We start from the raw sequence: 12,748 nt of genomic DNA on the forward strand, positions 1-12,748 counted from the left end.
GAACTACAGCCAGAATGCTCTTAATAAAGCCAGAATTGCCAGACTTTGCTTTTCATACTTCAGACATATTATCAAAAGGGACCAGACCCTAGAGAAGGACATCATGCTAGGTAAAGTGGAGGATCAGAGAAAAAGAGGAAGAGCCCAACAAGATGGATTAGCACAGTGGCAGCCACAATAGTCTTAATGTAGCAAAGATTGTGAGGTTGGCACAGTACTGGGTGGTGCTTCATTTTGTTGTCCATGAAGTATCTATGAGTCAGTAGTGACTTGATGGCACCTAACAACAACAATAATTAATTGACATATTGTTTCTCACATGAGTGAAAACTAGAAATTTTAAACTACTTTTCATGATTATTATGATTCAACAAAAATATAATCACTTTATAGATTATAAGATCCAGGTTTCTCACTACCTGAGAAAGAATTACAAATAAGCAAAGGGCAAGGGTCTTATAGAGTCCTGGTGTGGCATTGTGGAATGATGCACTGGACAGCAAAATCAGTTTGCACTGCAAGGTTGGCAGTTCAAATTCACCAGCCATTCCTTGGAAATCCTATTCAGAGTTGCTATGAGTCAGAACCGCCTAGAACACATTTAACAAGAATGATGAAAACAAGGCTAGTATAATCCCTGTGATACTGGATTAGAGTGTTGATTTTGAGTGCCGCTGAGTTGATTCCAATTATAGCAACACTGTAAATAAAGTAGAACTGCCCCTAAGCTACCCAAGGCTATTATCTTTATGGAAGCAGATTGTCATGACATTCTCACCGACTTTTCAATTATATCACTAGGACTCCTGGATAGAAGTTGAAGACATAAATATGAAATCAGGTTTAGTTTAAGATATAATATGTCGTTGCTGTTGTTAAGTTCCATTAAGTTGGTTCTGACTCATAGGAACCCCATAGAGGCTTTTCAAGGAGCAGCTGGTGGATTTGAACCACCGACTCTGTGGTTAGCAGTCTAGTGTTTATCCTATAATGCTACACCAGGAATCTATAATACGACATAGTATATAGTATAGTATGCATAAACACAGATATGTACAAAAATATAGATTGTGTGTATACATGAAGTATGTTGTAGTTAGGTGCCATTGAGTCAGTACCAAATCATAGTGGCTATAGGCAAAACAGAACAAAACACTGCCCGGTCCTGTGTCAACATAACAATTGTTGTCACGCTTGAGTCCATCGATACTGCCACTTTGCCAATCCATCTTGCTGGGGGTCTTCTTCTTTTTCTGACCCTCCACCTTACCAAACATGATATCCTTCTCCAGAGACTGCCCTCCTGACAATATGTCCAAAGTATGAGAGATGAAGTTTGGCCATCCTGGCCTCCAAGGAGCATTCTGGTTGCAATTCTTCCAACACAGATCTGTTGGTTCTTTTGGCAGCCCATGGCACTTTCAACATTCTCTTCTAACACCATAACTCAAAAGCATATGAGGTTATTGAAAATCCCATGGCATAGTTCAGGTGCACCTTAGTCCTCAAGCTGACATCTTTGCTCTTTAACACTTTAAAAGGTCTTGTGCAGCAGATTTGCCTAATGCAATACATCATTTGATTTCTTGACTGCTGCTTCCATGAATGTTGATATTTGATCCAAGAAGTATATGTAGATACATTTCCAGGCCTGTCTGCTAACAAAGTTAGTAAGCAGTGACACATCCCTAGCAATGAGTACACCTATCACTTAGATATTGGTTTCTCATTACTGTTACTGCTGTGTGCTGTCAAGTTGATTCCAACTAATAGCAATCCTTTATAGGGTTTCTGAAACTGTAACTCTTTATAGGAACAGAAATTCTCAACTTTCACCCATGGATCAGCTGGTGGATTTGAACTGCTGACCTTGCACACATAACAACTCAGTGTGTACCCACTATGCTACCAAGGCTCCTTAAAGACAAATGATAGGAGAGATATATTAAAGAATTGACTGCAGTACAGACCACCCCCTGACTCTTCTAGCCCTTAGCTCTTTCACACCTGAAGGATTTCTAAATTCCACTCTAAATTATAAATGCTATGGTTGGTTAGTTGTCATAAATGCTATACTAAATTCCAAAAAACTGTTCTCCAATAAAAGCAAACCAAAATTCTTTTTTTAAAATTGTTTATTTTTGGTTGGAGGCATGGAAAATACAGGACAAATCTGTATTATCTTGAGATGTTAGAAAGTAAAGATGGAGTCCCAGTGTCTCCCTGCAGGTTAGCACACTGCCCTGCAAGGTCAGTTTGAACCACAAGGTCGACAGTTCAAGCTTACCAGCTGCTCCTTGGACACTGTATACAGAGTTGCTATGAGTCAGAGCCAACTTGACAGTCCTTTATAACAACAAAGACACTGTCAAATCAAAATAAACAATTTATGAATATGAAGTAAATAAAAACAGAAGAGAAAGGATACATGTCAAAAGAACTCCAGAGCCAACTTTAAAGAGCCCTAGTGCCAAACTTGGAATAATTAGAGCAGTAAAACCAGTAATGACTTTGGTTTTTTTATAAAGTAAGGATTCATGATATAAGTAAATAAATGAGGAACAAAGAACAACTATTCCTTAGAGAAGAATTCAATTAATGATTGTAGAAAGAATTATGGTAGAAAGTCACCCTTAAAACATCACAATGTTTTTACTTCAGAAAAAAAGACATGTGTGAAAATTGTAATTAGTGAGCCGTACTTTAAGGAGAAATTGAATACTTGCAGAGCCTCAAAATCACCTCTAGATATATTTATTAGCTTCTGTGATGGTTTTAACGTATGTCAAAGAATCATTTGTTACTGTTCCCTCTTGAATTTAATTTTCTTGAATTTGGGCTGATCTTATTGACTCATTTCTGACAAATAGAATACAGAAAAGGAAAAAATTAATTTTGCAGTAAGAAACCTGACAGACACCAACTGATCAAATTATAAATCACTAGTGACTGTGTAGAATAAGCATGGGACTGATTTTGGGTGTTTGAACCCACCAGCTTCCCCTCAGGAAAAAGATGAGACTTTCTACTCCCTCAAAGATTTATAGCTTCAGAAATTCTATGCAGGGTTGTTATGGGTCAAAATCAACCTAATGACATTTAACAACAATGGTAATAAACTATGCTGATATCACCAACACAGTGTTATACTGAAATGAGACTGGACAAATCATCTTTTTAAGATTCTTCCCCATAATTCAAAATCTGAATCTAATAATGAAAAAAAAATCATTAGACATATCCTAAATCAAGATATTCATGAATATCTGACCACTTGTTTTTGTTAGGTGCAATCTACTCTGACTCAGTCATTTTTTAATAACAGAATGAACTGTTGCCCTGTGCTGTTCTATCTCACAAAATGTTGGTATGTTTGTGCCCATGGTTACAGCCAACATGTCAGTCCATCTCCTAAGGGTCTTATTCTTTTCTGCTGGCTCTGCACATTACCGAGTATGATATACTTCTCCAAGGATGAGTACCTCCTAATAATATGTCCAAAGTACATGAGATAAAGCTTTCCCATCTTTGTTTCTAGGAGAAATTCTGGTTGTGTTCTGGCAGTTATTATTTGCCAACACAACAGTTCATCTTCCTTTTTCATTGTCCAATTTTTAGATGCATATCAACTGACAAGTACTCTTCAAAATGATCAAGGTCATGACTAGTAAAGAAAGACTGGGGAACTGTCCCAGATTGGAAGAGACAAAGGCAGCATGACAACTAAGTGTAATGCAAGATCCTGAAACAGAAAAAGAACATTAGTCGAAACAGTGGGGAAATTTAAATAAAGCTTGCATATTATAGTATTGTACCAATGTGCCTTGATTATGTTAATCTCACAGGGATTCTTTGCACAATCTTTACAATTTTTCTGTACATCTAAAATGATATAAACAAAAGATAAATAAGTGCTCATATTTCATTTGTTACAGCTTTACTGTTTGTCTTCTACCTGATTTACTCAGAACTTGGACTGTAAAAGGAGATTCTTCCTAAAGTGTCCTAAGGTATACAGATATACCATATACACACCATTCATCAAGTCAATTCCAACTCATAGTTGACCCTGAATAGGGTTTCCAAGGCTGTAAATCATTATTGGAACAGGAAGTCTCATCTTTCTCCCTTAGAGCTACTGGTGGGTTTGACTCAACCTTGCAGCAAGCAATTCAGTGCTTATCCCACATCACCACCCACCAGGGATTCTTAGATATATATGTTCTTGTTGTTAGGTGGCATCGAGTTGGTCACTACTCAAAGTGACCCTGTTCAGAGTAAGAAAACACTGTTCAGTCCTACGCCAGCTTCATAATTGTTGTTGTGTTTCAACCCATTGTTGCTGCCACTGTGTCAATCATCTCACTGGGGGTTTTTATTCTTTTTTAGTGATCCTCCTCTTTTCTAAACTATGTCCTTCACTGGAGAATGTCAAAAGTCAGAGAAACAAAGTGTTGCCAACTTCACTTCTGAGGTTCATTATGACTTCACTTAATTCAGGACAAATTTGTTTGTTCTTCTAACAGTCCATGGTATTTTCAATATCCTTCACCAGTACTACAATTCAAATGCATCAATTCCTCTAAGGTCTTCCGTACTCATTGTCCAACTTTCACATGCATATGAGGTAATTGAAAATACCATGGCTTGGGTCAGTTGGATCTTTGTCCCCAAACTGACATTTTTGCTTGTTAACATTTTCAAGAGGTCTTGTGCAGCAGATTTGCCTATTGTAATACATCTTTTGACTTCTTGACTGCGGCTTCTATGAGCATTGATCATACATACAAGCAAATGAAGTCTTTGAAAACTTCTATATCTTCTTAATTTATCATTATATTATTTATTGGTCCAGTGTGAAGATGTTTGTTTTCTTTACACTCAGGTGCAACCCATACTGAAGTTGAGTTGCTCTTCATCAGTATTTTAAGTCCTTTTTTGCTTCCAGCAAACAAGGTTTGTTGTTGTTGTTGTTGTTAAGTGCCGTCGAGTCGGGTCGGTTTAGCCGTCTGCAAATCATGTTGTTAATGAGTTTTTTTCAATCCCAATGCCATTCTCTTCTTCATATAATCCAACTTCTTGTATTATTTGTTCAGCATATAGACTGAATCAATATGGTGAAAGGATACAACCATGACACACAACTTTCTGTATTTTAAACCATTCAGTATCCCCTTGTTCTATTTGTTAGGCAGTCAGTAAATACACTATATTGTTGTTGTTAATTGCTATTGAGTCGATTCCAACCCATAGCAACCTTGTATAAGGTTTCCAAGGAGCAGCTGGTGAGTTTGAACCACTGACTTTGCAGTTCAAACTACTTTGCAGTCTGATGCATTAGCCCACATAGCCATACCAAGACTCCAGATATACTATATAGACATAGTATAAAGATGTTGTTTTTAAGTGGCATCAAGTCAGTTCTGACTCATAGCAATCCTGTATAGGGTTTCTGAGGATGGCTGGTGAGCTTGAACCACTGACCTTGAAGTTAAAACTGACCTTGCTATCCAGTACATTAACTCACAGCACCACACCAGGACTCCAGTATAAAGATGTTGTTTTGGTTGTTGTTAAGTGACCCATTGAACCAGTTCCAACCCATAGCAACCCTGAATAGGGTTTCTGAGGAGTGACTGGTGAGTTTGAACTGCCTACCTTGCGGTTTAAACCCATTTTACAGTTCAAAGTATTAACCCACAGCACCACATCAGGACTCCAGCATAAAGATAGATAGATAGCGGGAGAAAGATAAGGCTTTCTACGCCCGTAAAAATTTACACCCTCGGAAACCCTGTACAGGGTCGCTATGGGTCGGAATCGACTCGATGGCACTTAACAACAACAACAACAATGTGCCTTGGAGCTGGTTCCGACTCATAACAAGTCTGTACAGGCCGAGGCTGTAAATCTTTATGGGAGCAGAAAGCCTCATCTTTCTCTTGTGGAACACCTGGTAGTTTGAATTTCTCACCATGAGATTAGCAGCCTGACTCATTACCAATATTCACTACTCTATCAGAGCTCCTTAGTTAGATAAGTAGATGGAAAATTTTGTAGAATGTATTAGTATAAAATAAATGTAATGGTTAAATGTGTATAATTAATTATTCATGACAACCTTTGTAACTTACATTTTGAAAAAAAAAAAATGCCTTTGAATTTATTTTGATTTTAACGTGTCATGACCACCACCATATTTAAAATAGATACTGCATTTTTTGTCTACACAACTGAGTCTTTGAACAGTGAGACTTGAGGTTCAGTATGTGGCTTCATTATGCCACCTACATTTGTCCATTTACTTTTTTTAAACCTTCTTTAAATATCTTGATGTTTTTCACTGAGTTTTTGATTGTCTGAAAATATAACTCTGGGAAATTGTTTTATCCTTAATTGTACATTAAACTTGCAATTACAAATAAAATATTCTTTTCCCAATATATGATTTACTTAAATATTTTGAGCATATAAAAAACTAAAATATTGTGTATGAAATTTTTATTTGAATTATTTATCTCTTTGTTATTTTTGTTGAGCTGTTGAGTCAGTTCTGACACATAGCGATGCAGGATAGGGTTTACAAGGGGCAGCTGGTGGATTTGAATCAACTTCTACCTTGCAGTTAGCAGTATAGTTCTTATTTATCCTACAGCACCACACCAGGTCCCTGTTTATCTTTTTTGTTGCTGTTAAGTACTATTAAGTTGGTTCTGACTCTTAATGAACCTATATAGGGTTTCCAAGAAGTGGCTGGGGATTTTGAACCATCTACACTGTGGTTCAAACAAGACTAGTGGTCCAGTTCTTACCCTACAGTGACTACAGGGCTCAGTTTATCTCTTTAACAATACCCACATATCTTTTTTAACTTGACAACACCAGGGAGCAACTCGGAAACCCTACACAGGGTCACTATGAGTCAGAAATGACTCAATGGCACTTAAAAGCAACCACAACAAAGCAAGAAAACTAATTTTAATTCATTACATGTATAAGTCTTCTCAATGTTCACATATAGCTTAAGATAAATGTTTGCATTTTGAAGCATTTCTAAAAATTCTGTGTTCTTACAATTTTCTTTGAGACAGAAAGCTGTATGGATACTGTTTACTATGACTTTATACATAAATGCGGCCCTGGTGGCATAATGGGTTACTTGTTGGACTATTAATCACAAGGTCAGTGATTAGAATCCTCCATTCCTTCCATGGGAAACTTAGGAGGCTTTCTGCTTCGATAAAGATTTGTGGAAGTTCTATACAGGGTCATTATGAGTTGGTATGAAATCGATGGCTGTGAATTTGGTTGTTGCTTATGTCTGAGATATGACACTGGAAATTCTTAGTTTTTATCTCTGTGTGTTTAAGACACACATATGCACATTTATTTGTTAATTTATTTTGTCTACTTTTCAGTTGTATCTACACCAATGCATTTTCTAACATACAGTGACTCTGTAGGATAAGCACTGGACTGGTAATCACAAGGTTGGTTGTTCAAACCTACCAGCTACTCCTTGGAAACCCTATATAGGTTTGTTCTGAGTCAAAACCAACTTGACAGTACTTAACAAGTGAACATTCAATGTTTACAATTGAGAAAATAATATATATTTTCTGTATAAATTGACTCTATTCTTAGAGATGTGAAATATCTAACTGTTTAAAATCTTTACATTAGCCTAGGCCAAATGCTAAATATATTTGTTGTTGTTGTTGTTAAATGCCTTCGAATTGTTTCATGGTGTGCCGTGGAGTCAGTTACAACTCACAGCAGCCCTGAATAGGATTTCTGAGGCTGTAAATCTTTATGGGAGCACAAAGTCATCTTTCTCCCACTAAAGGGCTGGTAGTTTCAAACTGCTGACCTTGAGAATAGCAGCCTGACTCATAACCACTACACTACCAGTACCCTTGCATTCAAACCAACCCTGAGGTTCAGTTCTTACCCTACTACACCACACCAGAACTCCAAAATATATTATAGACAAGGGTAAAAAGCTCTTAGGTAAATGTAAGCAAGTGAAAACTTTATCTGGCTCTTAATATCTTGTAACCAGAAACCAATAATGACCATACCCCCCAATAAAAAAAAAAAAAAAGCCCTTTCATATATTGAGATACATAATGAATCATCAAGAAAGAGAAAAAAGAAACCTATCTTGAATGTGCAATTGATTTTGCTGGCAGATGCTGCACTAGAATAACATTTGTAGGTGATATAATAAATCATCAACAAAACGAAAAGACACCTGCTGTTATAAAATGGTGATTTCCATTTCTAGAAAATCCAGAGGCAGGGGGATGAGCAAAGAGAGACTGCTCACTTATGTGGTACAATTTAAAACTACCTAGATGGGTCCACACAAACTTAGATAAATGTTTACCACATTATAGGCATTCAGCGATTGCTGATTGAGTTAAATTACTCTTTAATCAGAGAAAGCTTTGTTAGTGTGAAGGTACCCACTCACTGGCACCAAGTCAGTTATGACTCATAGAATGGAGTAGAACTTCTCCTTCGAGTTTTTGAGACTATAAATCTTTTTGGAAGCAGACAGTCTCATCTTTTCCCACAGAGTGACTGGTTGATTTGAACCAACTTTGTGGTTAGCAACCAAACACTTAACCACAGCACTACAAGATCTCCTTAATACTAAGACACTGAATAAAATATATTTCTTCTTTAATAGATTGTTGTTGTTGTTGTATGCCATCAAGTCAGATTCGACTCATAACAACCCTGAATACGTTTTCCAGGAGCCACTAGTGGTTTTGAACCACTGATCTTGTGGTTAGAAGTCTAGTGTTTATCCTACAGTATCATACCAGCATGTATCATTATTAGGAAAAGAAGGTAATAAGTAAAAGGCTAACTCTTTCTTTTATAAGTACTGCTATTGTCTGACAATAAGAAATTATGTTCAATATACTTTCAAAAGGAGCTCTGGTAGCGTAGTGGTTACGATTCGGGTCAGCTGTTCGAAACTGCCAGCTATTCTGTGGGAGAAAGATGAGGCTTTCTGCTCCTGTAAAGATTTACAGCCTCAGAAACCCTGTACAGGGTCGCTATGAGTCAGAACTGACTCCATGGCACATAACCACCAACAACCATACTTTCAAAAATTTCAACTATAATTTTTTTCTGGGTTTTTGTTTGTCTGTTTGAAGTCTTAGACAGACTTTGCTTAAAAATTTTAAGGTATTTCTTTTGCCTGAAGATGTTAAATTTCTTAGAGATGTAGGTATCTTTTTTTCCCAGACTGTTGTTTATCCTAAATGCAATTAAAAAATAAATATCTTAAGGAAAGAATCAAAAGTATGAAAAAGGTGAAATGGGTACAATTCTCTGTTTGCTCACTTGTTATTCTAAAATCAGAAAACGAATTCTTTTGTTCAGCTTTCCTCATCGTTCAATGCTTACCCAAAGCACACAGAAAGGATTGATTTGTTTTCTTAAATGAATATAATACTTAAAAAAACTGGAGTACTCGGCTCTTGGTGGCTAAAATAATATTAGTTGCATTGTGAATTCCTTTTTGCGTGGTGTTTTTGATAGATAAGATCTATATCAATTTGAGTACAATTGATTTCTGCCCTTTAAGTTTCCTCATACAAGAAAAAACATTTCATCATAATAGTCTACTTCAATAACAAGAAAGGGCCTTAAGTTTCCTGTTGTCCTCAAAGAACAACAGCTTGTTGTGCAAGGATTTCCAATAACTAGGAATTGTATTTTCCCTTTGCTAGCGTTCTTTCTTCTTCTCTCAACTATCCTTTTTACATTAATTATTATCAAATTATATTTATTATAATCAACTGTTATTTCAACCTTTAGGTTTCAGATTTACCATACTGTGGTTCATCAGGTAAGTGAAAGAACTCTTTTGGGGAGAATGAGCTCTCATTCTTATTGGACAGGGCAAATGTCTTGGTCCCTTTGTTAGGTAGGAAGGAGTAGTAGTTGTTTTTATTTTGCAAAGTAGAAAATCAAAACACAGAGAGATGTTCATGCTTACATGTGTGATGGTAGCTGGGATTTGAAATCACATCCTTAATTCTCAGTTCATGAACATAGTAACATATATGTTGCAACAGTCCTGAGTTGCCAAGTGGCATCACTGTCCCAGATCTGAGCTTTAGAAACTAAGAAGCCACCATTGCAAAATAAATAAAAAATTTAAGTAAAAAAATGCATTTCAATGTCCCATCCAGAGACCTGTACATGAAGAAGCATTCTTCTTGGACTACTGGAAACTTGAGGAGACCATTTTGAAACATACTTATATATACAAACATATTCTTGAACAGAAAATTCACATCCATGCATATCTGTTGAGTGTGTACTATGTTCCTGGCTCTGTACTAGATGATTGGATTCAAAATTAGACAATGTGAGCTTCCTGTCTTTGAGCTTTTCATACTTTAGTAGATAAGAGAAATGGAATCTGCAATTTCAATATTACATAGGGTGTTTCAATATTGCATCAGTGTCTTTTGTACATTTTGCTGATCTTGATGAGAGAAAAGGTATGAAGGAAAGATACCAAACCTGATTTCAGGAAGATTATTGTTGTTTTTAAGTGCTATTGAGTCGATTCTGACCCATAGCAACCCAGTATAGTGTTTCCAAGGAGCAACTGGTGAGCTTGAACCACCAATCTTGCAGTTCAAGGCATTAGCCTACAGTGCTACACCAGAACTGATATGCAGAGCTAAATAGGAGACCAGACTAAAACATTTTACACCAAATTACCTGGCAATGACGTAGAATGAAATATTTATACCATTGTTAGCAGCCCTGTGCTTTGAGTTTAGTGATGCTTGCAACAAAATTTCCAAGTAGGGTAAACAACAACAAAAAAGCAGTTTATTAAAGAAAAAAGATAGCATTTATTTTGCAGAGAAGAATATAACAATCATGAACTGATTTTGGTCATACTCCAATTTAGCATGTTCGTCAATGTCTTTCTGTTCATATGTTACTTTGTGCAAGGTTTAAATTTTCAGACAAAAAGCTGACTGAAAAACATGAACAACCTATTTGTATTTATTTATTCATGAGACTACCAAATGGATAGGAGCAAGAAGATATGAATACACAGTTAGAGATGTGTGTGTGTCCACATCCCACACAATACAACTCTATTTGCATTAAACTTATTAAGTCAAATCAATTTTACAGAGGCATGGTCCAGAGCTTTGGCACTTAATTCTTCATCTTCCACCTGGTAAATTTCATTTCCCACTGTGTTTCCTTGCAATTTATTTTTAACATTGTATATGTTTGGTCATCATTAACAAAGAAAATAGCATCCTCAAAGCTGTAAGGTGCAAAATAACATCTCAGATATTTCAGTTAGAAAACAATCAAATAAATTCCGAGATTCAGCTATTTGGTCAAATGGTCAAATAAAATTGAAAATACATTGTACTCATGAGGTCTGGGATGATTTAATTGATAAATAGATGAGTGTGTGCAGAGGAATGAGATACATAGAGATTAAGCAGAATACCTATCATTTCCTGCTCTCCAGAAATGTGTACTTTAGATGGAGAGAATCAACTAATATTTGTTGGGCATCTGTTATATACTGGTTCAAAGATAGGCACTTTGGCATACTAAAGTAAAGAAATGAGACTAAGAAAAAGTAAGCCAACTATCACCAGTCACACAGCTAGAATTCAAGACAAGATTTCTAGCTTCAAGACCAATAATTCTTAAACTATGCTTCACTGTCTCTTTGCACAATCACTTACACCTTTGGAGTTGGACCACCACTTGTCTGCCAGTTTGTCATACTGTGATGGCATGCATGTTGCTCAGATGCTAGATTGCTACTAGTATTTTAAATATCAGCAATCACCCATCATGGACAGGTTTCTAGTGGAGTTTTTAGACCAAGACAGACTAGGAAGAAGGAGGAGAAGACTATTTCTGAATGTTTAGCCTCTGGAAGCCTTATGAAAGTTGTTGTTGTTAATTGACATAGAGTCAGTTCCATTCATAGCGACCCTGTCTGTGGTTTCCAAAGAGCAGCTGGTAGATTTGAACCACCGATCTGAAGGTTCAAACTGACCTTGAGGTTCAATGTATTATCCTGCAGCACCACACCGGGACTTCAACCTTATGAATAGTAGTGGAATATTATCAGATACAGAGCCAGATGATAAAATCATTGTAAATAGCAGCAGAACATTGTTAGATATAATGCTGGAAGATAAGCCACTCAGGTTGGTTGTCGTTCTTGCTGTTAAGTACTGTCAAATCAGTTCTGACTCATAGTGAAACTGTATAGGGCATTTCAAGGAGTAGTGGGGTAGTAAGTTTGAACCTCTGACTTTGAACTTAACAGTCAAATGCTTAGCCTATAGTGTGACTTTCATGTTGGGAAGCACTCAAAATGCAACTGGGAAAGAGTTGCCTCTTCAAGTAGAGTTGATCATAATGGAACAAAGTTGACATGAATGGAGCAAAGATTTCAGGACCTCCATTTGCTGATGGGGGAAAATTCAAAATGAGAAGAAACAGCTGAAACATCTATATTTTATCAGAACATAGAATGTATAAAGTATGAATATAAGAAAATTAGAAGTTGTCAAAACTGAAATGGAACACATAAATATCTATCGATATCCTAGGTATTAGTGAGCTGAAATGTACTGGTATTGGTCTTTTTGAATCTGACAATCATAAGGTTTACTATGTCAGGAACAACAAATTGAAGAGTAATGTCATTGCATTT

This window comes from Chrysochloris asiatica, unplaced genomic scaffold (assembly GCF_000296735.1).
Source record: "Chrysochloris asiatica unplaced genomic scaffold, ChrAsi1.0 scaffold00388, whole genome shotgun sequence".
NCBI classification, from domain to species: domain Eukaryota; kingdom Metazoa; phylum Chordata; class Mammalia; order Afrosoricida; family Chrysochloridae; genus Chrysochloris; species Chrysochloris asiatica.